The 27,897-nt window shown below is 34.8% G+C and overlaps 1 pseudogene; it reads right to left on the bottom strand.

Annotated features, from left to right (window-relative positions):
* Positions 1-6,802: 6,802 nt before the first annotated feature.
* Positions 6,803-27,897, bottom strand: part of LOC131066658 (uncharacterized) — a 38,653-nt pseudogene continuing 17,558 nt past the window's right edge.

Here is a 27,897-nt window from a genome sequence, read left to right as displayed (position 1 = left end):
TCATGGAAGATGAACCCAAGTTGAAATAGCACCATCGAGGTGTGATTTTGGCTTAAACCTAGGACACCACTTGCAAAGAAGAAACTATTGATTGCCAAAAAACTAGGGGAAAGAATAGAGGAAAATAAAACTATCCTCCTTGAGAGAGAATGAGAAAGAAAATGTACCTTTAGGCAACACCAATATCAACACACTTCCCTTGATAGACCATCTCATTGCCACCCATTTGAGAATTATTTGTGTCATCTTTTTCACATTCTAAACTATTAAATGAGATATTTCAAGTCCAATATCATATTTTAAGATTTTTTAAATTGTTTGTTTTGATCATTGTTTTTTTGGTCTTTAAAATAAAATAATTTTTTTAGCTTTTCCACATAATCGTTGATACAATTATTTGAAGCAAGATAATAATATTATAAAATAATAGATTAAAACATAATTTATGTATATTTCCTGAAAATAAAATCAAAAGGTAAATAATATTTTTCTTAATTACTCTACATAATCATGAGATCATTTATTTTCGACAAGGCATCTGTTTAGTGGAAAATTATAGAAATAATATTTTGAAAATCCAAATTTCTCAATCTTTCTTTAAACAAAGTAAAAAATAAATAATATTATCTCACCTAATCAACATAGCTATCTATCATGTATTTTCCTAGGGACATCAGTTTAATGGAAAATGAGATTAAAAAAATTCCTTGAAAATATTAACAACTCTATGCAACCATGAAATTATGAAATAGACAACTCTTTGAAAATTGAAACTATTGACTCACCTTAAAAGTAAAACAATTATTCTCTTACCTACCCCTCATAACCATTGGATCACTTATTTTAAAGAATTTATCTTCTTTATCTATCAATATTTTCTCTAATGTGTCCTCTTCTATCTCATGGTCTTCAGTGGCTTGAATGGCCTAGGAAGTTTAACCCTATGAGTTAGGATTAAAGAGTCTAATGGGCATGACTTTAGTGAAAAATTACATTATCAAGTCCTTGGAAATGTTAACTATCCTATGTAACCATTAGATATGAGGTAGAAATTATTTCAAAAATTGAAATTATTGATTGGCCTTTAAAGTAGAACAATATTTCTCTTATGTACCCTTCTAAAATATTGGATCACAAATTTCCCACAAGACATAAATTTAGTGAAAAATTATAAAAATAGCTCCTTAAATTTTTTAACTATCCTATGTAACCATTCGATCATGAGATAAGAAAATCTTTGAAAGTTGAAACTATTGATTCTCCTTAAAAATATTATTTATGTAGTGGAAGATTATACAAATATACTTTTGGAAATCCAAATTCTCCCATTCTCTAAAAAAACAAAAAACAAAAAATATTTTTATGTACCTACCATAACCATCTAATCACTTTTTTCACTGAGGGCATAACTTTAGTGAAAATTACATTATCAACACCTTGGAAATGTTAACTACCCTATGCAACCATTGGATATGAGGTAGACAAAAATTTAAAAATTGAAAGTATTTATTGGTCTTTAAAATAGAACAATATTTCTCTTACCTACCCTTCTTAACTATTGGATCACTTATTTGTCACAAGGCCTAAATTTAATGGAAAATTATAAAAAATATTTCTGTAAAATTTTTAACTATCCTATGTAACCATTAGATCGCCAATAAGCAAATCTTTGAAAGTTGAAACTATTGATTCACCTAAAAAATAAAAAAATATTTCTCTTACCTACTCTTCTTAACTATTGGAGGGCTTATTTCAAACAATTTCTTTTGTCTACCTACCCACTATCTACTTTGAGTAATTTTAGATTAGCCATTCAACTACTTATTTTGCTCGATTCATTGATTTTCTCCGTCAATTATCTTCAATTTTTCCTCCTCTATCTCATATTCATTGATTTTCTCCGTCAATTATCTTCAATTTTTCCTCCTCTATCTAATAATCAGTGGCCTAGGAGGTGTAGGCATGTGAGATAGGACTAGAGAGGGCTATAACACTGAAAAAGTCGATCGAGTAAAGTATATAAGTGAGTGAATAAGCCTTTCAATTTTGGATGCCTAGATTGTTTTGTTCCTTGAGAGTAGTGGAGAGCATGAGCAATAAGGTTGAGAGAGCACAAGAGTGGAAGTGTGTCTACAAAATGGAAGCCTATAGAAGTAAGTATTATATGTCTCTTGCTTCTAATACATATAATTTTTTTTTTCAAAAATGGTTGTATTATAAAACCCATACACTAACTCATGCTAATGAGTATACAGATAGAAATTATTAGTAAATGTTTCTGAACTAAAACCTTATAATTATTTTCCCTGCATCTTGATAGATGAAGTTTATTAAGATATTGTTGTGATTCTGAATTCTAAATGGCTACCTAGCAGAAGCCATATAAGGTGCTTAATAATGATCTCTGTTTCCTTCTTTTCAACTTTAACGGTCAGAAATCAGAAATTTATTATGGTACTAGAGAAGAAGCAAGAAAGAAGAGCAAAGAAAGTAGAAATATGTGATCTTGTTTTTCAACTTTCAGATTGGTGGATGAGAAATTCATTATGATGCTGGAGAGGAAGCAAGAAAGAAGAGCAAACTAAAGATATGTGATTTTGTTAGTGACATAGTTTTCTCTACTGTTATAAATATTATATTTAAATTACTAGGATAATCAGACTGAAAAAAACCTAAAATATAATTATTTGATTTTTTTGTTAAATTATTCTTTTGATATAGAAATATATTTTTAGCTGTTGCACAGGGTAAGACATCAACGAGTAAGGCTCTATTTTACAATCAGGCAGAAGCAGGGTGAACAGATCCTGTTTGTATTTATTTGTATTTATTGTTGGGGTTCTCGTGTTGCAGGCTCTCAATGAACGTGCACAAATGACCAACCTTTTCCTAGAGAATGAAATGTTTGAACGTGCAGAAATGTTTGAAGTGAGACGGAAAGAAACGATTCAGAATTTAGAGATTTTGATTAGGGATTTTATCTCTGAAAGTTGTTTTTTTTTCCATTCAAGCCAGGAATATCAACAGCTTTCCCGAATTCAGTGAAAGAAGACCCAGAAGGCGAATGTCATTACAACTAATCATGAACTATACATTATCAGATTTGGCTGACCCAGAAAGAGTGATGGTTTTGATCAGTAAGAGGTTAATGTATAGATCTTCTCTTGTCTTATACAAAAGTAATGGTTGCTCCTTTACGAAATTAGTGTTTTCAAGACACAGATTTCAAGCAATGCTTACTTTTAGATTAATTGATGACCGTTTCTTTTCACAGGCAGCATAGTCAGGTTAAGATTCGCAACACAGGTATATCATTCTTTTTCATTATAAAATATTTATTAGATCTTTCTGTTTGGTTCTTTTCTTGGGATTGTGTGCTCAATGTATATAAGCTCTGAGATCTCCCTCTCTACAAGGTTATGATTTTCTATTAGGTAAGAGTATTGGTTTTCAAAATCCTATTATTTTTTTTTCATTAAAATGTTATTTATGTAGATGAAATCGGAAAAGTGTAGAATGTCAACCAAGCTCAGTATTGGATAAGGTGGAAAAGAAACATGGCAAGATCGAATGTGGGTAGGACTGTTGACATTCTCCACGTTTGGATTCTCATATGCATAAAAAACATTTTAATCCGATAAAATTGATTTATTTAGTAGTGGTTTATATATATTGACGTAAAAAAGGATTTTGAAAACCAATAATCTTAGATAATAGAGAATCATAGCCTTCTAGAGAGTGGGAGATCTCATTACTTACATGCATTAAGAGCACAAACCCAAACAGAGAAAATCAAACCCAAAGACTTAGCAAATATTTTATATAGAAGGCAATGATATACTAGAGTTGCGAATCTTAGCCTGCTATCTGGTTGTGCAAAGAGGGTTGTCAATTAATACAGAAGTAATCATTGTTTGGAATGAATGTCCTGAAAAACTCTAATTCCATGATGATTTAGAAAAACCTTTACTTTTGTATAAGACAAGAGAATCAACTAAGCATGAAATATAATTTAACCTGGTACTGATCAAATCCATCACTCTCTTTTTGGATCAGCCAAATCTAATATCTCTGCAATTGGTTGTAATGTTCTTCGCCTTCTGGGTCTTTCTTTGACTACATTATTCCTGGCTTGAATAAAAATAACAGCAAATTTTCTATGATAATTTGACAGACCGCACAGACAAAAATGACCCTCAAACAAATAGTTGTCAAAAAGACCAAAGGAACTCCAGTCAATGATTTCCCAACCTAAAACCATCAAGATCTACACTTACCACTATTCCTGTGAGAGCAGAGAGTAATGTCAAAAGAGGGTTTAGAAAACTTAGCTTTCTTACCCTTAACTGTAATCCAGCCTTCTTCCACCCGCGCTCCCTTATTATGCCAAGATGAATGAAAAGTTATTATTTTCACTAAATAAGTAATAGTATAATTTTTTTGAACAATAGATTTTTGATTTTTCATAGTAGTATGATAAAATGTGTTCATTTCAAGGTTTGAAAAACATGCACGAAATTCAAATTCTTTAATATTTCACTTCTTATCCAATATAATTTGGATCAATTAGATGTAGAGATAAAAATAATTACGCCTTTTTTCTTGGTGGGCTATAATAGGTCTCATTAGCTTTATTTTATACATGTATATTGCGTGTCATCAACTTTATAGACTACATGGTTATTGAATACCATGAGAAGAATGTGAGCGGAGTTTTAGGGGAATTGATCATAACAGACTGATGAATGCAATGATCAATTAGTTATTGCAAGTAGAAACCTTACTAGTTTATTAGCAACTTGATTTTGATTGTAACATGTTTAAAGCACTTTTTTTTTAATCAGTAAAGACAGAGCTGAGTCTCTATATTCATTTTGAAAAGATGCATTTGAAATCATTCCCTCCATTTGATGTAAGGGAATCTAGGTTCAAAGCAATGCATTAAACCTTATACAGTTTCTTCATCCATACCAAAAAACCTTCATAGTTTATAGCAGCAAAGATAAAAAATATAGGCTTAACAATGTCTTCAACATAAATCAGCAGAATTCAACCTATCTTGAGAAACGATCAGTTTAGACTTAACAAGACATTAAGCCATAACAGACCACACTAGCTAAACAGCCCCATAAAATTCATTTTAAAAATTACTTGAATGGGGCAGAGACAAAAATGACCCTCAAACAAATAGTTCTCAAAAAGAGGGAACATGAAATAACCAGACAACTAAGGATTAAAAACTCCCAAAGACAAAAACATGGGTTTTAAAAGAAGGCTCCCACAACCTAAAACATCACCAGAGAAAGACCAAAGAAACTCCAGCCAAAACTTTCCCAACCTAAAACCATCAAGATTAAGATTATCTTTCTTACCCTTAACCGTAATCCAGCCCTGTTCCACCTTTATAGACTACATGGTTATTAAGTTCCTTGAGAATAATGTGATCAGAGTTTTAGGGGAATTGATCATAACAGACTGATGAATGCAATGATCAATTAGTTGATTGTAATTGGTTTTACCATATGGTAGCCAAATGGTAAAAGAAGTTGAAGAAAAATTATTGAAGTATTTCCATCATGGGAGGTAGAATCTAGATTGAGATTTATTTGGAAGTTAGAAATTAAGATCTTTTTACTTATTCTGAACTTTGAATAGCTTAATCACAAGCTAAAGTCCATGTTGTGGAAAGTACTTAAATGTATACTGCTTAGTTTGTATGGAAATTAGTATTGTACAATCTTAAATTGATTTTTAATGGTTGGTATTTCATTTCCTCATTACATTGTAAGTCCCAATCTTAAAACATATTTACCATTTTTATGAAATTTCTTATCAAACTTCTTGTTGGTGTAGAAACATTGTGCCAAACAATTTTTAAAGCATTTGAAACAAAGTTGATAAAGCATTTTTCGATCGGTTTATTTAGACTTAATCATAAAATTTATAAATATTTCCAAACTTCTCTTTTTGAAGTTCATATACAAATTCAATGTAAAAGTAAATAGAATTTCATAGAATGCTTTTGAAATGTACTCTTTGCTCTTCTTTGATTGGTGTGGAGTAGTTTGTCTTAATTCAAAGTTTGTTTCTAGATATTATTCGGTTCTGAGCTACAAGCTTTCAGTTTTGGAGAATTTATTTCCTTGGATTTTGATGTGATTTGGAAGTAGGTTGTTCTGAAATGATTGGCTAAATATTTGTCTTTTGAAAGTTGATGGGATTCTACTATTTTCTTACAGTAGGTGATGATTCGGGTTACTTGTAGCTTTAGCAATTTAATTGATTTCAATAAATGATGACTTGTTTCTGTCAGAGATGTTGAGATATTTATTAGTATAATTAAGATAAAAAAAGCAAATGTTATTTTAATGGACAGTTATATGTACATATGAAAGATGGATGAAATTTAATAATGATTTTTAATTATATTTTTTTTAAATTAGCAAATTGAAAAGATGGATGAGCAAGGAGTTTGTAATTGATGCTCTTCTTCTCTAGTGAAGTAACAATACTACAAACGTTTTAGTTAAAGCACAGCCAACCATATCAAAACTTTTAAGCAATTCTGTTTTAGCAAAGGACGAATCATTTGGACACCATGTAGTGGAAAGGGAAAAAGACATTTGATCTACTCTTCTTCTTTATGAAGGATGAAATGTATAATATATGGATGAAATGTAAAAATGATGCTACATGGAAGGGTTGCCATCCCAAAACATTTGAGTATGCCATCACTAAACATTTTATACTCAAGATGAAAGAAATGAGTAATATGTTCCTCTAACAGTAGGAAAAAATTTCTCTACAATGAGATATTTTGTGCATTGACAACAATTTCTATAGCAACTACTCTTCCTTAGTAACCAACATTTCCAGAGCTCTCATTTTCTTCCCAGATCTCAGGCAAGGCTTTGTAATGCTTTCAAGTACAAACTCTGCTCCATCTGTCCTTATTGGAGTTCCAACATGTAGACATTAGAAAACCACAAAAAATTTAAATAGCTGAATAAAAGAACAAATCAATTTTTTTCATAATTTATCAGGTTCATGACAAGCAATCCTGCACAAAAGTGTGGAAGCCCTATGTTTTCCTGCCGCTGTGTTTTAAGGACTGTCATCAAAGAAAATCTGCAGTAAAACAACAAATATAAAAATTTAAAGTTTTCAAAGAAAATCTGCAGTAAAACAACAAATTTAATAACTTAAAGTTTTCACAGTTTATAATGAATATAATTTTTGGATTAGATCATATAAGTTTTTTATCGTCAACATTTTCAATCAAATTTTATGATCCATTATCAGAACAGATAACAATAAAATAAAATTCTTCTCTTTTAAATCATAAAATTTGATCTAAAACATTGACAATAAAAAATCTAATCCAACATATTCCAATATATTACTGACTAAAGATACTAAAATGACAATAGAAACTAGAGGAAAAATAATCACTAGGCCCATAGAGGTATACTGTTCTTTTGGGATCAGCATTTGCGAGGAGGAGAGCACGCTTTATAGCTTCTTTTGAGGGCTTGCAAAGAATGGGTGTCTTGGGGATAACAGAAATGGGTGTCTCCCACGTGGTATGAGAATTTAGTATTCCAAAGCATATCACACCTTCAAAACAATCTTCCAACCCAAGTCTGCTCAACAGTTTTGCTGCATGAACTTTGTCACCATTTGTAAATATCTGTCACAACATAAAGTGTTGAGTGGTAAGCTTTCAAATCTCAAAGAATTCTATGGATTTTAGAGAAATAGACCATACAAAATTGTTTCACCTGTTCAGAATCATAGTAGTATGAGCCATATATACTTACAATTTAAGTTTGGGGCATGCTTAACAGTAAGATCCTCAGTATTGAATCTGGTTTAAGATTCTCATAAGGTAATCTTCCATGAACAAAACTGCAGAAATAATTACCAAATCTATAAAAGCAATGAGTAATATCATTAAATGTAGTAGCTCTAAGCCCTCCATAAGATCAAGAACATTGTCTATTTGATATTCTTAGTTTAAATTATTTTGGAGAACTCGATATTATAATATGAAATATAATAAGCTATTTAATTTTAAATGTGGATTCTAGTCATTTTCTACATTAACATGGATGATTTTGTTTGTTCTGGTGGATTCGGCTTTGCCATTTTCTCACAAGGTGATTTTGTTTGTTCAAGGTGTAGGTAGCCACATAGAGGTGTAGGCAGCCACATAAATTGACCATACCTTCCTTTCACCAAATCCCATGAGCCACATATTGGTAAAGTGCAAGATATGGCCATGAAGGTGGAAAAACCCAAGGCAAACCCTGGTTTTCCGAGTACCTACAACAAAACTTGAATATCAGGAACAACACACACAATCAAGACTTAAAATCAAATAAAAAATAAATTTAACTCTCCCCTTCAACCTATTCACATTATTTGGAATGGGTACCAATCCGTACAGAACCGTACCACGAACAAAAACTCTAGAATTGCAGGAAAAACTCAGAATTTCATTTGTTTGTTGGCATCAAACTCTCCTCCATACAACTAATCCTTGGGAATTGGATCCACAAGGTTCAAATACTTATCTACAACTGATCTCAACTAAAAATCAATAGGTTAGAGCCATTGGAGGAGTTTGAAATAACAAAAATGCAAAAAGTGTATAAAATTTGCTCATGACAACTTTTTACAACTTTTGCAAAAGTTGTCAAAATGTCATCTTTCACCTCCTAATTCCTTGGTTCAAGTTCAAACCCTCCTAAAACATATTAAAAAACTCAAAACCAACATATTGGATCCCCTATTGTCCAAAAGTCTTGATTGGCTCATAGAAATGCCAAAAGAGGAGTTTCTCTCACAAGATGGGATTCATTATTACAAATATATAATGCATGATTGAAAACCTATATAAAACATCCTAAAGACATTGTTAATGCCTTATCCTCCCTTAATAGAATTTAACATGTCATCTTTAAGGGTTTGATGAGGTTCTCCTGCACCATACTCCTCGGAAGAAGAAATCTCAAGTCCACTTGAGATGAGAATCTGCAGGTCTGCACGATGATCTTTGATCTGTTGCTCTGTCATCCAGACTACTTTAGTATCAGGTTGTCCTTTCCAAGCCACCAAATACTCCATGCAAAATTTATTCCTTGTTTCTTGGAAACCTTAGTATCTATAACCTTATGCAACTTTGGTGCTTCATGTTTGGGAATATCATCATCAACAATATCCTGCATTGTGTCTTTGCCTGCATCAACAATACACTTATAAAGAGTTAAGTCACAAACATTAAAATCAGGTGACAAACCAAGATCAAATGGTAGTTGAAGTTCATAGGCATTTGAACCACATTTCTTCAAGATTTGGTAGGGGTCAATCTTTTTTTGCATCAGCTTTGTGTATCTTCCTTTTGGAAGTCTTTCATTCTTCAAGTGAACCCACACCAAGTCTCCTACATCAAACTGAACATCTCTCTTCTTTTTGTTAGCATGAGCTTTATATTTCTCTGCACATTGTTGAAGATGAGTCTTAACTTGGTCATGGATTTCTTTTATGGCAGTAGCAAAGGTTTCTCCATCTGCACTAATGCCTTCTCCTTGAGGTAGCTCTCTCAACTCAATCACACCCCTTGGGTGGATACCATATACAATTTGGAAAGGTGAATTACTAGTACTCCTATTCACTATGTCATTGTAGGAGAATTCTGCCTAAGACAATATACTATCCCACCTTTCTCCATGTTGTCTTCTTAAACATCTTAGTAGATTCCCTACTGACCTGTTTACAACTTCAGTTTGGCCATCCGTTTGGGGATGGTAGGATGAGGAGAAGGATAAATTTATACCAAGATTCTTCCAAAGGGTCCTCCAGAAGTGACCAATAAACTTCACATCCCTATCAGAGACTATAGTCAAAGGTAAACAAAGTATTCAAATAATTTCCTTAAAGAACATGTCTACTACATAAGAAGCATCACAAGTGGTTTTGCATGGCAAGAAATGTGCCATCTTACTAAACCTATCCACCACTACAAAAACACTATCATATCCTTTCCTTGTCCTAGGCAATCCTAAAACAAAATCCATGCTTATGCTTTCCCATGGTCTTGAAGGTATGGGTAAAGGCTGGTATAAACCTACATTGGTGGACTTTCCTTTTGCCTTTTGGCAAATTACACATGTTTCCACAAATCTACTAACATCTGCCTGTAATTTGGGCCAAAAATAGTGTCTCTTCACCAAATCTAGTGTCTTGTCAAGACCAAAATGGCCTGCCATTGGTCCACAATGTTTTTCCCTAATTATATTCAATCTCATAGAGAATTTGGGTATGCATAGTTGTGCACCTTTAAATAAAAATACATTTTAAACCAAAAAATCAAAGTACTCAATATGAAACTGTTCATCAAATGAAGCACATACCTTAAAGGCCTCTCCAAAATCTTCATCACCCTCATACATGGATTTCAAAGAGTCTATTCCAACACTCTCCAATTGAATCTGATTTGCAGTTAGGACTCTTCTTCTCAAAGCATCTGCCACCCTATTCTTGACACCTTTCTTGTGCTTAAGGATGAAAGTGAAAGCTTCTAGGGTCTCTACCCACTTCATGTGTCAGTGATTAAATTTTTCTTAACTGTTTATGAAGCTAAGGGCCTGATTTTCTATGAAAGCTATGAATTCTTTTGGTTACAAGTAGTGTCTCCACTTTTTAAGGGTTTGGACTAGAGCATACATCTCTAGGTCATATGATGAATATCTTCTCTTTTCCTCATTCAAATTCTCATTGAAGAAAGCAATAGGTCTTCTCTCTTGACTGAGTACTGCTCCAATAGCCATATTACTAGCATCACACTCCACTTGGAAGATTTTGTTGAAATCAGGTAGGGCAAGGACCGGCTGCTCTGCAACTTTCCTCTTCAATGTTTCAAATGAGTTATCTGCTTCTTCTTTCCAACTAAACCTACACTTTTATCCCCCCTTTATGGTATCAAGCATTGGAGCACAAATATGGCTAAAGTCTCTTATAAACATTCTATAGAAGGTACCTAAGCCATGGAAACTTCTGATATCATTCATTGTCCTAGGTGTAGGCCAAGATAATATGGCACTCACCTTTTCTTGATCCATTTTTAATTCACCATACGAGATTACAAAACCCAAGTAAATGATCTCTTCTTGCATAAAGAAACAATTTTTAAAGTTGATCATGAATTTCTCTTCATACAATCTTCATAGGACCAGGTCTATATGTTTTAGATGTTCTCCTTTGGTTTGACTAAAAACTAGAATGTCATCTAGGTAGACTATAACAAATTTCCCTATGAAATCCCTCCAGACTTTATTCGTTAACCTCATAAAGGTACTAGATGCATTAGATAAGCCAAAGGGCAGTACTTTCCACTCATACAGCCCCTCATTTGTTTTAAAAGCACTCTTCCCCTCATCTCCCAGTCTAATCCTAATCTGAAGATAGCCACTCTTCAAATCAACCTTTGTAAAATATCTAGCACCGCCCAAAAAATCTAACAAATCCTCAATTCTAGGCATTAGAAACCTATACTTGATAGTAATCTTGTTGATAGGTCTTGAGTCAGTGCAAAGCCTCCTAGTGCCTTCCTTTTTGGGTGCCAAGACTACAGGGACTGCACATGGGCTCAAATGTTTTCCAATCAATCCAGACTTCAACAATTCTTAAACCTATTTTTCCATCTCAACATTCTGATCCGGTGTGAGATTGTATGCTGCTTTATTAGGCAAGGTGGATCCAGGTATAAGTTCTATACAATGGTTTATGTCTCTCATGGGAGGTAGTGACCTTGGCATGCCATCAGAGATGACACCCTTGTATTTGAATAGTAGCTTCTGCACTATAGGGTCAATCAACCTCAATCTATCCTCTTCCTTGTCTTCAGACCTCTCCACCTTTGTTATTGTCGAAATAAGGATAAGTGCATAATAGACAATGCCTTCATTTGTCATGTTCTTTATGATCTGCTTCCCTCTTACCACCAACACCTTGGCCTCCTTTTGTTTGGTCTCCTCATCATCCTCCATTAAAGGTAGTAACTAAATCACCTTACCATCTTTGGTGATGGAATATGTATTCCTATCACCATCGTGTTGCACCTTCAAGTCAAAATGCCATGGTCTACCAAAGAGGAGGTGGCAAGCATCCATCTTTGAAATGTCAAATATCAACCTGTCTCTATAGGTTCCAATCTGGAATTCTACCCAAGCCTAGTCTTCCACAATAGGTTGTTGTCCTTGTGTGAGCCATGAGACCTTGTATGGGCAAGGGTGAGGTAGTGTTCTCAACTTTAGTTTTCCCACCATCTCTAGGGACACAAAGTTCTCAGTTGAACTAGAGTCTACTAGGACCTTGCATACTTTTCCACCCGCTTTGCACTTTCCACACTTTGGTAGTCAGCCTCTAAGATCAAGTTACTTCTCCTTTCTCCAATGGAACTAGAAGGTTTCTCCGGGCATCTATTGGCCATGCGTCCTTCTTGATTGCAGTTATAACATTTGATTGGACCTCTACCTTGAGATCTTCCTCTAAATGGTGGTCTTCTTCCTCTGAAGTTACCTCTCTGATGGTATCCTCCATTCTTATTGGAACTACTTTCTCCTTTAGTGCCTTTTTGACTGGTTTCACTTTGGGTTCCCAAACCATTTCCCTTATTTCTAAAAAAATTTCTTCCACCCCATTGTTGTCTTCCTCTTCCTTTATTATTCCGATCTTGTCTCCTTGAATGTTGATGGCATCTATCAATGGTATCCAGGCTAAGAAGGTTTAATTCTTCTTGAATATTGTACGTTAATCCATGTAGGTACCGGGCAACTTTATCACTCTCTTCCTCTTTTGTTTTAGACATCATGCATAGCCTTTGGAACTCTTCGGTGTATGAGTTCACATCCATCTCCTTTTTCTTGAGATTTTGTCTCCTCTTATAGAGTTGTATTTCATAGTCTTTGGGTACATAGGCCTCTTTGCTCAAGGCAACCATCCTCTTACAAGAAACAATCTTGGGCTTGTTGTCCTTCTCTCTTTCTTCTTGGACAAAGTTCCACCAAGTCAGGGCTGCTCCCTTCAACTTGGACTTAGCAATCTTCACCTTCTGGTGTCCTGGAATGTCTTCACACTCAAAGAAACTAGACAGGGAGTCTATCCAATCTATCACAACATCTGGCTCCATCTTCCTAGTGAAAGTTGGCAAATCAATCTTTTGCTCCATGGTTCTCCTTTCCATGGATTTGAGGCTATTAAGGAAGTTTATCTGGTTAGCAGGAATCGCCTCTTCCTCTGGCATAGGGATCTCATCCTCATCCCCTTAATCACCACTACGAGTGCCTCCATCTTCCTTCCCATCTACTCTACCTCTCAAGCTCCCTCTGCATTGCCTCGCATGCAATGGCATGCTCTCTCACAATCTTTGCCAATTCCATGTTGGTGATTGGTCCTCTAGGGACCTCTTCCTCTTGTCCTTCTGACATCTCTCAATTCTTTGTCTTCTTACCAAAGCCGCTACTAGCTCTGATAACACTTGATGTAGAGCCCTCCTCGTTACCTGCCAAAAACCTCAAAAGGTATGAAACTACCCCCCTAACACATGGATGGGGTCCTATCAAGGAAAGGCTCTACAAATTTAGTACAATCTTCTCATCATCTCCAAGACCCTTACTGGCTCAATTAGGGGTATCTTGCTACAACACACACATGGTACCTCCAAGGGTTACAAATCAGTTTTACACTGGATTTGGGTCATACAAAACTCCCCAAGTTCAAACAAAGCACCAGTGGCAAGGTTACTTACTCATTCCTTAAGAAACTCAATCAATTAGGCCTAGTCGCTTGTAGCCCTATTTAGCGGGTAAATAGACCTTAAGTTTATATTTTCCCAAACATAGTTGTAAAAAAATTATGGATCCAAATACCCTTTTGGAATTTTTGCAAGTTTCCAAAAGAAAGGGTCAAGTTCTAGAAAATAAATGTCTTTGCCGATAGGAATTTGACTGTCCTAGAAGGGTTACTTAGGTCTCTTTTGTGAAGCAATTATGTTTAGATGAATGAACTGGTGGATTAAAATCCCATGGGAATTTTGGGAACCATAACTCAATAGGGATTCCAGAGTTACATGCCTAGAAGCATCGCCATTTGCTCACAAGGTGATTTTGTTTGTTCAAGGTCTAGGTAACCACATAGAGATGTCTACCTAGGGTCACTTGAAACATTTCTCTCCCTTGCTCCTCCTGAAAAAAACTCTTGGAAATCTAAAATAAATTGACCATACCTTCCTTTAACCAAATCCCATGAGCCTCAGATTTGTAAAGTGCAATATATGGCCATGAAAGAGGAAAATCCCAAGGTAAACCCTGGTTTTCTGGGTACCTACAAAAAAACTTGAATATTAGGACCAACACACACAATAAAGACTTAAAATAAAATCCAAAACAAAGTTAACTCTCTCCTTCAACCTATTCACATCATTGGGAATGGGTACCAATCCATACAGAACCGTACCATAGACAAAACTCCAGAGTTGCAGGAAAAACTTTGAATTTCATTAGTTTATTGACATCAAACTCTCCTCCATACAACTACTCCTTGGGAATTGGATCCACAAGGTTCAAATACTGATCTAAAACTTCTCTCAATAGAAAACCAAGAGGTTAGAGCCGTTGGAGGATTTTGAAATAAAAAAAATGCAAACAGTGCATAAAATTTGCTCATTACAACTTTTACAAAAGTTGTCAAAATGTCATCTTTCACTTCCTAGTGCCTTGGGTCAAGTTAAACCCCTCCTAAAACATATTAAAACACTCAAAACTAACATATTGGGTCCCCTATTGTCGAAAAGTCCTAATTGGTTCATAGAAATGCCAAAATAGGAGTTTGGCTCACAAGATGGGGTATATAATTTGAACAATAAATGCTTCTAAATATGAAAATAATATGCAATTCAAATAAGTTTTGATAATGTAAATAAAAAATATTGTAATGCACTATGTCGGGTTCACCAAAAATATAATGATGAGAAATAGGGTTCACAAGTTTATGCATGCAATGTAGGAACTATACCTATCTCCAACAATTATGTTTGGAACAAAAATGAATCCACTTGGCTTAGTCACAAATCTAATTGAAAAGGAATTAGCACATGGTGAATTAGGTACTCCTTTAATTATGAGTCAAAAATGAGCTATGGAAAGATGTAAATTGAATGCAAGAAATAGGGCAAAAGATGTGAAATTGACAATAATCATCAGGCATAGATAGTCTCAAGTCAGATATGTAGATATAAGTATAGATCTAGAAAGAGGAACTTGTGTCTAAAATTTGGACAAAATAATGCCAAGCATTTTTTCTCGGGGCACCCTTGTCCTTAGAATGTCAGATGCAAACAACTAATATATTGTTGGAATCAAGAAACTATTATGGATGTTTCCCTAAAGTTTCATTAGAAAAGTGTCAAAAAATATTGCTTGCAATGATCTTGTCCTCCAATTTCTGCCTTTTCAAAAGCTAGATTTGTGTATCTTTGTTTTCTCTTCCCTAATCTGTAATTGTGTTATGAATTTGTCACTTCCACACAGTAGATGGAAAATTGTGTTGTTAATAGGGTTTCTCTAGGTCAAACCCCAAGTTTGGAATTAACCCTATAATTGAATTGAAATTGAAATGGAAAGAACAACTTTAAAGGTTATAGGATAGATCTGGAATTGAAATGTTGAATTGGAATGTTATACCTTCATTACTCTTGCTTTGAAGTCTTCATGAAGAGGTTGATATCATCACATAGGATTGTAGGAATGTATTCACAGTAACTTGATCATGGATTCCATCTTGAATGCTTGTAATATGAATACTTGACCTCTCCTTCACTTCCTTGATGATGGTTGATTGCATTCTCACTTGAATTTGCTTGTTGGAGTTGAATTCAAAATTAAGAGGTGATGGAATTGTCTCAAATGAGGGGGCAAGACTTTATTTTATACCTCACCTCATGAAATGTGTTTGATTTTTTCAAGTTGGCCAACGCATGAATGAAATTTCAATGTACATTTTTGGACCATTGAAGGGTCCAAAATTAGAGAATAGAAAGCTAGAATGCTAAAGTGAGGCCTAAGTGAATATAAAATTGTATATGGATAATTTATAATGCTATAGGGAGATAGAGAGGGAGAGAAGAAGAAAGGGAGGGAGGGACCTAGAGAGGGGAGAGGAAGGGGAGAGAGAGGTGAGAGAGAAGAGAGAGGGAGAGGGAGAAATATAGGGAAGTATCAAAATGGGAAATTGCATCAATTATATGTATTGTAAACCCTATATGCTAAATCGTATACCATCAATCTTGTTCCTATACTCTTATACCCTAAACAATTTACGAACCCTAAACCTTATACCATATAAAGCAGAGGAAGAGGTAACGACTTAGAGAGGGGGGGAATGGAGAAGAGGAGTGACAAAAGAATAAAGAGAGAGAGATGAGTAAAAAGGGATGTAGGGAGAGGTAGATATGAAGAGAGAGAGAGATACCTAGGGATGGGAAGAGAGATTGGTGTGGGGAGAGATACAAGAGGATGATATAGTTCATAAAGGGAGAGGGGTAAGGGGGGAGGGAGAAAGAGGTGGAGAGGGAGCCAATGAATTAGAGAGAGGACAAATAGAGAGGTCAGGGGCCTAGACAGGGAGAGAGAGGCTTAGATAGAGGCAGATAGAGAGAGGTGGGTAATGAGTTATGTATAGTGAGGTAGAGAGGTGGAGAGAGAATGAGGGAGAAACCTAGAGAGAAGAGAGAGATACTGGGAGGGAGAGGTGATGGCATAGATAATGAAGAGATATACCTAGATGGGGAGATAGAGGAGTGAGATAGATAGAGGAGGATAGAGAGAGGTTGGTAATTATATATAGATGGAGGTAGAGAGGTGTAAACGGAGAAACATAGAGAGGGGAGAGAGAGAGAGGTGGGAGGGAGAGCTGATGACCTATACAATGGAAAGAGAGAATATGAGAGAGAGAGATAATAAGAGAGAGTGGGACAGGGAGATAGATAAGGGGGTAAGGAGGGAGGGGGAGATAGAGAGGGATAGAGGAAGAAAGGGAGGGATGGATAAATCATGAATGGGGAGAGAGAGGTGAGATAGAGAAGAGAGAGAGAGAGGAAGAGAGAGATAGATGGAGATAATAATAGAGGGAGAGGGAATGAGACAGTGGGTGAGGGAGATAGATATGGATAAGGACAGAGGGGGATATAGAGATGGAGAGAAGAATATAGGGATATAGAGAAACCTAAGAGGGGAGAGAGGTGAGGGACATAGGAGAGAGGGAGAGGGAGAAGGGGAGATAGAGGGAAATATCAACACAAGAAATTCCATCAACCCTATATACCCTAAACCTTGTACCATCAATATTGTACCCAAAACCCTATACTAGTGTATTCAACCCTATACCCCAAACCCTATATCCTGAACCCTATTCCCTAAAACCCTTATACCCTAAACAATTTTTATAACCTAAACACTATACCATATAGAGGATAGGGGGAGGTGATGACCTAAAGAGGGGATGTAGATAGAAGAGAATAGGGAGAATAACAAAGTGAAAGAGAAGGTTTAAGGAGGGAGAAGTAGACATGGAGTGACTAAGAGATCTAGAGAGGGAGAGGATAGAGGTGACGGAGAGAGAAGAAAATGAGATAGAGAAGTTCATAAAGGGAGAAAGAGGGGTAAGGATGGAGGGAGAGATGTGGAGAGAAAAAAATAACTAGAGAGGGGAGAGATATAGAGGTGAGATGCTTGGGGGGAGAGATAGAGGTGAGAGAAATTATCAACTCTCTCATCCTCTTCTCTCTCCCCTCCCATCTCACTGTCTTCTTGTTCCCTAGGTCTCTTACTCTCTCCATGTCTACCTCTCCCTCCATCCCTTTTTATTCCCCCCCTTTCTCTCTATCTTTTCTTTTGTCTCTCCTATTCCCCCTTCCCCCCCTCTCTAGGTTGTTACCTCTTCCTTTTCTTTATATGGTATATGTTATAGGGTATATAAATTTTTAAGGGTATAATGGTATATGTTTTAGGAAATGAGGTGTAGGATATACAATTTAGGGTATAAGGTTTAGGGTTGGAGACACTTGTTTTGGGTTCAAGATACAAGATTGATGGTATAGGGTTTAGGGTACATAGCATAACTAGAATTTACCAAGTCAATACTTCCCTCTATATCGCCCTCTTCCTCTCTCCCTCTCTATCTCCTTGCAGTGTTGTAAATTTTATCCGTATACAATTCCATAATTACTGAAGCCTCACTTTAGCATTCTAGTCTTCTATGCTCTGATTATGTTTCATTCTACTCACACAAGTATCAAATCTACAACCCCGATTTTCACCTTTCCATGTGGTTCTTTGTTTAGCCCTAATACAATGGATAAGGGTGCCCCGAGTGAATTATTCCATCACCTCTCAATTTTGAATTCAACTTTGTTGCCCCATTTTTGGTATGCCTAACATTTGAACTTCAAATCAGTCTCAATGTTGAATTAGATCGATTAGGTGTTTATGCGTAAGCAGTGAACATGTGACTCAAGGTCATTGCCAGTCAGAATATGCAAAATGAATGTGTTTTTCAAATTACCAAGAATTGAAGGAAATAATTTTATATCTAGGTTCTAAGCATCATTTTGTATCATGTAGCTAACTTTCACTTGAACCCAGTTCATATTTTACTATATATTAATCCTTCAAATTTTGGAGTCCGTCGCCTAGAAATGATTAAAATATCTCATTTTAAGATTCATTATGAGGAGTAAATAAAGTTGTTGACTTGTTTCCCTACCATCAATGAGTGTTTTAAATTTCAAGACCTAAGTCCCTACTGTTTGGAAGATATGGTCATTTTTCTCAAGCTTGAGCATTAAATTTAAAATATTTGAATTATTTTTTAAAATTATAATTTAATATTTTAAATTATTTTAATATTTGAGGTCATTTAAGAAGATATAAGTCATCTAAAAATGTTTCTTCCATTCCTCCTCTATTTCGCTTCCATGGTTGATGGTTTTTGAGGTCAAGGTCATTGTATTTTTAAGAAATGTTTAAAAATGCTCCATTTTTGAGCATTTTTAACACATTTTCATAACCTCAAGTGGAAATTTAAAAAAAAAAAGGTTAAGAATGCTCCACAATGGAGCATTCCTAATATTATTTCCTAACCTTGTAGGCCTCCTTTGTCAAGAAGGTTAGAAATGCTTCGTTCTAGAGCATTCTTAACCTCCTCCATAAGAGCTAAAAAAAAATGGTTCAAACAACAAGTTATGAACATTCATCAATGCATTGAAGATAAAGTGGTTTCACCAGATGTTGAAGTTACAACTGCACTGGAGATATGAAAGCAAATTATGGGATCCACTGAAAGAGATTTCATCTCATAGTTGCAATAATGGCAGAAAACACATAATGTATTTGTTGAATGGACTTTAGAAACTTTCAAGTGATTGTAGTTGGAAAGGGTAATGAAATCCTCTGCAACCTTTGGCAGCATCATCCCAACCTGTACAAAATGAGAACCTTGAAACAACAGTATGGACATTCATCGAGACATTAAATATTAGAGGGAGTTAATCAGATGTTGATCACACACTACACTGGTAATTATAACTGCTAATAATGGAAGCATAGACATGTCGTGAAATGTAGATATGTATGCAAAATGTGGAAGGCGTAGATAAGGTGCGAACCATTTGACAGAATGCCTCAACGAACTATCTTCCCAGGGAATGATATATATATATATATATATGACTGCAATATTTGCATCATAGTAAACATTATTCCAATCCTGGGAGGAGGGAAATGAATGATGCAAGTGTTTGATAGAATGACATGGTTAATTACTTAAATCATAAGCATAAAAAAGAGTGGATTTCAGTCATTATATTAGCTGATGGTTCCCCAAAAACTAATCACTTTGGCTTCATGCAAACCTTTTTTGATCACTATAAACAACTTTTCACTGATGAATCGACACTCAACCCCTTAATCTCCATTGTATTGGACAATGTGGCAAATCACATTCCTTCAAAAATTGATGAGGATTACAACATCTTTCTTGATAGACCCCTTTCCATGGAAGAAATCAGTGAGGCCCATTTTAGCATGCTTGAAAAAAAATTCCAAGAATGGATGGCCTTCTTGTTGAATTCTATCAATCTTTATGGCCTTACATTCGAGAATATTTCTACTATGTTTATTTAGAAGGACTTGAAATTGGTACCTTGGCTCCAGTGATTAATCAAGGACTCATTAAGCTTATTCCTAAAGGTAAGGTTGAGGATATTGTGGCTGGTTGCCATCCCATTACCTTATTGAATACCTCCTATAAAATTATAGCCAAAGCTTTAGGTCGTAGAATTCATCCTATTACCCAAATGATAGTGAGGCCCGAGAAAAGTAGTGTTTTCAGAGGAAGGTTTATTCTTGACAATCTTGTTCTAGCTTGGGAAACTATTGAGTGGGCTCAACAAATTGGCCAAAATGCTCTTATCATTTTTGTTGGATTTTGACAAAGCGTATGATCTCATTTGTTCCACCCTTTGACCACCTTGGATTCCATAGGAATGGAAAGAAATTAAGCATGGCTCAATCACCAAGTATTTGGGCATTCCTTTTGGGATTGGAGTTTCACTCAAGGACATGTGGAATTGGATTTTGAATACAATAAAGGTCAAATTTATGAGATCGACCAATAGATTTCTCTCCATGGACGGTCACATCTATGTTGCCAATAGAAGCTTGTTTGCCAGTCATGTTTATATTTCCTTATGTTGGCTACCTTCCAAAACCTACTACAATCAACTGACTCAGCTTATCAGGAAATTTTTGTGCGCAAAATGGGGGAATAAAAAGTGCATACGGACTACCTCTTGGCATTATTGCATTCAACCAAAGGCTAAGGGAGGACTTGGAATCATAGACCCTTATTCTCAAGGGAAATTATTAACAAATAAGTGCATTACTAGGGTTTTGGTGGGAGATGCTACTTGGAAAGAAATGGTTAAATTTCACATTCAAACAGCCTCTGTTTTTTCCTCTTGGAGTTCTATCGATTGGAAGGAAAAATTCTTCTAGCCGAATATTTCAAAACCCATGGATCTGCTCCCTTTAATTCTATTTGGAAGGCTTGGCAGATTACTTCAAAAAAGCTCATTTGGTTTGATCAATCCCTTAGTCATGGATTAAGTTTTCCTTACTCCTCTATTTGGTGGAATCAATTGGTTGAAGAAAATGGCAAACGACTTGGAACTATCAGTAGACTTAAGGGAAGGCTACTCATTAAAAGGGGAATTTAAGTTATTCGTGACTTATGGGACTCCTCCACCTTTCAATGGAAATCTTGGCCTCTCGTTAAAGTTCAATGTCATCTTTCAACATTAAACAAGCAAGCAATAACTGACATTCAACAACTTGTTACTCTGGAGATTTACTCTTTATTGTATCTGGAATGTCATGCTAAATTTTTGAATGATTGGAAGTGGCCTAATTCTTGTAGCATTCATTTTCCCCCTTCTAACCATTTACAAGAAAATCCTTCCACCTATCTCCATCTCACTTCGTCTTAATAAGAAGTGGTGTTGCACCATTTCTTGAGCTAAGTGGAACAAGCGGAGTCTCCAACTCCTCAATTAGAACTCCAAATCATGTGTTGCATTTGATTTACTGAGAAGATTCATAATCTGACTCTACAACTGCATTCATTTATTTATAAAGATGGAGGACACTGAAACTTTGAAGATCACTCATTGAGAGTGGATTGCTCAAGATTTCTACACTATGGATTGTTTTATTTGGTTTCTTTTGTATAAGGTTCTTTCAAGCTCTCAACCACTGATCATCAGGGCTGCACTTTTGACTTGGCCACTTTTTATGTTGATATCCTACTTGCCCTCTCATTCAGCAAATTCACATTGGATCATTCAGTTACAAGGGTCTTGGAAGAGCTTTCAAAGTCATCAATTCTGCAAACACTCTCCAAGTTTTTGTTCCTATACACCTTACTTGCAGCATTGTTGGTTTGTAATGTAATTTCATTTATTAGTGCCATTGTTGGATAGTTGTTTTAACTGTTCTTGAAGAACTTCTTGTTCTTCTGAGTCATTCTTTTCAGATATACCAGCAATTGTTCCAGCTGATATTCATTTCATTTTTGTTTTCTTTCTTCAATATATAAAAGAAAATCATATATAAAAAAAATTATTGATCAATATATATTAGTTAATTTTAAATACTAAAAAACATTATATATTTTTTCACATATCTTAAAAACCTTTATCAATAAATAATATTCTTGTTCTATTGTCAATATCCTAATACAATTTCTGAAACAATGATAATGGTATTTATTCAATGAACACAAAAATATAAGTCACTGACTATAACAAAACAAGTGCTGCAGAGCAGCCAAGTTCCTGCCAGAGTGGAAAAACGGTTATGCTTTTGTCTCTTTTGTATAATTGAAAGATTTTGTCATACTGAAGTAGCGTAGATTGATCTTGCCCCAGTTGCAATGAGTTGTTAGTATCGTCCCTCCTGAGCTTCTTGTAGTAATAGAACCTGGAGAATTGGCTGCCTTCTGAATCGCCATTTATCTTATTTCATGTTTCAGTGCTTGGAATGTATTTCCATGCAATAAGTATTAATATTAGGCATTGGAGTGGGACATCTTCTTAGAAAATACAGAGGCGTAGCCATTAATATGGGGGCCATTATTATTTTTAGACACCTGCAACTGCTGACAGACACTGCAATTGCTGACAACTGCTGACAAAGCGGTCTCTCGTATGGGAAATCACAGTCTCCTCTCTGACATTCTGCATCGGTGAATAGAGACCAATAACAGGCGTCCATGTTTAAGCACAGTTAATCTGTGAGCATGTTTAAATCTACATCCTTACAATATAAATTATTAATAGATAATATTGATTTCTGATTGGCTGAAAGAAAAAAGTTTGATCACGAGATAAAAGCAAAGCCTTCGCTATAGTTCCCTAGCAGGAACTAATAACACATTTTATTATCCAAACAATAGATTGAAACTCTTTCTAGAATATAATTAATTCAGTACCAAAATTCCATGTTATAGTTATTACAGACATACAAAGGCTAATCTTAATACTAGAAGTAATATCATAGTTATCCTCTCTTAAAAACCTCCTTCAGTAGACACTCTTACAAAGAATGATTCATGTTTCCTCCTCCATTACGATGCTGAGGAAATGAGGAAATAATTCCAAGTTTTATACGTCTTCTTCCCCTACAACAAGCCTACTATATCACGGGTGGAAATAATTTCTCACTTAGACTAACAATATCTTACCAAAATTCCATGTTATAGTTATTACATACATACAAAGGCTAATCTTAATACAAGAAGTAATATAATTGTTATCCTCTCTTAAAAACCTGCTTCAGTAGACACTCTTACAAACAATGATTCATGTTTCCTCCTCCATCACGATGCTGAGGAAATGAGGAAATAATTCCAAGCTTTTTACGTCTTCTTCCCCTACAACAAGCCTACTATATCACGGGTGGAAATAATTTCTCACTTAGACTAACAATATTTTTTCAACCAGACTGGAATTTATTGTGCTAATCGATCCCCCACTGATGAAATATCCAATAATGCTGCAACTGCAAGAGTATTTAGAATAAAAGTCTGAAATTGTATTTAGAATAAAACTAATTCTTTTTCAGATTTCAATGGTATTTTTTCATTCATCATAGTAAAATAAGCCTACGCATTTATGTAGGCTATTCTCGGCACTAAAAGTAATATTATTGTTCTCACTGTGAAAAACATTCACAATAAACCTTCTCCACCAGAATGCAAAAGAAATAATTCCGATGTCTTTTGGGCTTCTTCTCTCTTGATTCGAAGCCAGCACCATCCTAGCTGGAAAACTGAGATCACAGAATAAGAGATTCAATGGTCTCCAGAATATGAAATTACAGCACCTGGAGACGATTCCATCGCTTCCACCTCTTCCATCCAGGCTGTGAAAAGAAACGGTCATCAATAAATTTAGAAGTAACCATTGTTTGTAATAAGTGTCCTGATAAAACCCTAATTCCGTAAAGGAGAAACCTTTACTTTTGTACAAGATATGAGAATCAGCGAAGAATGAAATATATTTTAACCTGCTACTGATCAAAACCATCACTCTTTCTCTTTCAAATGGTTGTAACGCCTTCGCCTTATGGGCGCTCTTTCACTGCATTCAGAAAAGCTGTTGGTCAGGGAGGATATTGCTGGCCTGAGAAAATAGTAACTTTCGTAGATGAAATCCTCAATTAAAATCCCTGATTTCTCAATGGCTTCTTTCATTCTTTAGTCTTCACTTCTAAGCATTTCCTTCTCTGCAAGAAGGTTGGTCATTTCTGCACGTTAATTGAAAGTCTGCAACACAACAGAAATAAAGAGGTTTAACCCCGAATCATAACGTATTAACGAGCCTTTGCGGTCGGAAATAAATAGAAACAAGATCTAACCTTCATTTGAGCACACCGATTTTCTCTAACCTGTTGACGTCTTACTTCTTCCTGATTGTAAAATAGATGTTTGAGCCTCCCCAAACATGTTTAGGAGGAAGCCCGCATGGAACAAAGAGGACGATGAGTAGAAAAGCCATGCTCTAAGCGTTTCATTGAATCCCCCATTCAGGAAACACTCAATATGCTTGAAATGTTATTAAGCGCTGCTTTATGTTCCTCAATAAACCTCCTCCATCACGATGCAGTGGAAATTATTAGCCGCTGGTATTCGACCCACCTCGCGACGGAAAGGAATCCACAGAAAGCAGTAATAAGTACTAAATCTAGGGTTATTCAGGGTTATTTCACATAAATCGACTTGAAGGAGGGGATCATTGCTATATAATAGAAAGTTTAGGAAGCCTATGCAGAGGAGGTAAACACTGCTATAGGGTGGAAAGTTCATAAATGACGTCTTAAATTTTTTTGTTAACGATAGAACATGTCTAGAGTGAATAGCATTAGTATCTCTTCCATGCTTCTAGGCTCTCACTAGTTTGGGATTTCTTCCAAAGGAAAGGGCTTGGTCCGTATCAAATATGGCACCTACAATTTTCTTCAACTGAAATTGATGTGGAATAACCCCAGATTTAGTACTGCTCTCTTGGATTCCTTCCCGTAGCCAAGGTGCTTGAATACCACCAGTTTTGTGCACTTCTTCCTACACAATAAACATCCTCTATCAGGAGTAGACACAGATAACCAGGTTGGAAGTTATACCATTGAATCTACAATAAACATCTTCTATCAGGAGTAGACAGATAAGAAAACCAGGCTGTAAGTTGTGCCAATGAATCCCCATTAATGAATCTATTTAAGGAAGTTTGATTCTTCAGACATGCACCATCTAGAATATGAAATCCAATTCCTACATACACATTAATTGATTCTTCAGACATGCACCATCTAGAATATGAAATCCAATTCCTACATACACATTAACAAAAGAAATATAATACTTACCTCTATTAGATTTCTTCTTGTAAACACACCTCTACTACATGTGCTCACCTCTACTACTTGTGCTCTCAGTCAGGAACAAACCAGACTATGCACTATAGAAACAAAACAAATAAAAAAGATTAAAAAAAAATCATTGTAATGTGGAAAAGAGGGCAAACAAAACAAATCCAAAATGGAAAGGCTTATTCACTCTCCTAAGGCTTATTCACTCACCGATATACTTTACTTGATCTATTCAAGGATTTTCATTGTTATAGTCTTAAAAAATCAACACACTCTAGTCATAACCAACAAGCATGTACCTCCTAGTTCATCCAAACAGTGAAGGCTATGGATAGAGGACACATTGGACAAAATCAATAGATGGAGCACAATAATAGGTGAATTGATAAATGAAAATTATTCAAAGGAGATAGTGGGTAGGTAGAAAAAATGAATGGTTTGAATAGTTAAGAAGGGTAGGTAAGGGAGATATTTTTTAATTTTTAGGGAAATCAATAGTTTTAATTTTTTTTTTTAAATTTATCTCATGATTCAATTGTAAAAAATTTATCTCATGATTCAATTGTTACATAGTTTATTTAAGATTTTCGAGTTGTTACTATAATTCTCCACTAAATGTGTGTCCTATCTCAAATAAGAGATCCAATAATTAAGAAGGACTGATAAGAGAAATATTATTTTATTTAATTTTAAGGAAAATTAATAGTTTCAACTTTCAAAGATTTGCTTATCTTGTATCCAATGGTTACATAGAATAGTTATAATTTTCAAGAAGATGTTTCTATAATTTTCCAGTACTTAAAAAGGGTAGGTAAGATAAATATTGTTCTATTTTTAAGGCCAATTTATAATTTTAATTTTCAAAGAGTTCACATCATAAGACCAAATGGTTACATAAGGTAATTAGGATTTTCAATTTTATTTGAGAGGAAAATCAATAATTTATATTTCCAAACATCTACTTCTATAATTTTATAATAAAATTATGTTGTTGCAAATAAACTAAGTGATGATTATGTAGAGTAATTAAGAGATATATTATTTTATTTTAAAAAAGAATACAAAATAAATAAAAATAAAATATTCTTTAAATATTATATTAGAATTGAATTGTCCTATAAGAATGAAAAATAAATTAATTAATAGTTAGAATGTAAAAAAAGCCACCAAATGATTAAATAACGAAAATAAGTATTTAAGTGTAATTAAATTATGATTAATTAATATTATTAGGTTTAATTTTAAATAATTTGTTGGAGAAAATTGTTATATAAACTATATAGACATACATGTTATTTCCAAGGGACTACATTGTGACATAAATTATAAAGATAAAGTTAATATTATTTTATTTCTTATCAAAATATTTGTTGGATCAAAGCATAAGTAGTATAATTTTCTCGATACATTTTAAAGCTTTTTCTAATAAATAAAATTTACCTACTTTACTATGATATGAACTTAACAATAGTTCAAATTGAAAAAATTTATAAAAATGTTTTCTTAATTCCCTAACAAATTCCACCTAGATCCTATAGAGAGAAAACATACTTGAGAAGATAGAGAAAAGAAAAAACCATCGTAAAACCTTCAAAAAACAATAACCATGCTAATGCTAGGCCAAAAGAAAAAGAAGAGCCCTAAAATTTGATGATGAAATAGGGCTGCAAGGGCTATATCCAAGGTTCAATTGAGCATAAACTTGCCTCTGCATGAACATCCGACCCACAAAAGGCAAGGGAGGAAAACAAAAAATATAAAAAGGTGACCTTGGTAAAATATTCCACCTCTTATGATTAAAATCCATTCATGGACACTACATGAGAAAATCTCCCCATCTAGTATAAATTACTCTTAGTGTCAAGTCCCACCACTTGTTGGAGGTTGTCTGTTTCCATGATCATCTACAATTGATTTCACTCAAACCTAGGCACATCCAAAATAAAAATATAAGGTTTCTAAGCCACCACCACTCCTCGATGTAACAACTTAGCAAGCTCCCCCATCCAAGGAATGTCAACTCCAAGCTGGCAAAAAACCTCAACATCAATATCATTCAATAGAAAGTCTACATTGAAAAAATCCCATAATAGAAGCAAAGTTTGGACCTTTAGCTCACCTAGTTGTATAAGTGACACCAGAAGGATATGTTAGTATTTATTTGATATTTATTTACAAAAGTCAAGAAGTCTCACCCCAGCTAAATACATATTACTTTCAAAGAAAATAATCCCATCTCAAAAATATATCTGTCACTTCTCCCATATTTTAGCCCAATTAGAGTTTCCATCTCATACTGGAATGACCTAAAATGAAAATGCAGCCCAACTCACTGGCATTCTCTCATATGCAAATG

The sequence above is a fragment of the Cryptomeria japonica genome, chromosome 3 (assembly GCF_030272615.1).
Source record: "Cryptomeria japonica chromosome 3, Sugi_1.0, whole genome shotgun sequence".
In the NCBI taxonomy this organism is placed as follows: Eukaryota; Viridiplantae; Streptophyta; class Pinopsida; order Cupressales; family Cupressaceae; genus Cryptomeria; species Cryptomeria japonica.
Note: the sequence above shows the minus strand (reverse complement) of the source record. Positions and strands in the feature narration are given on the sequence as shown.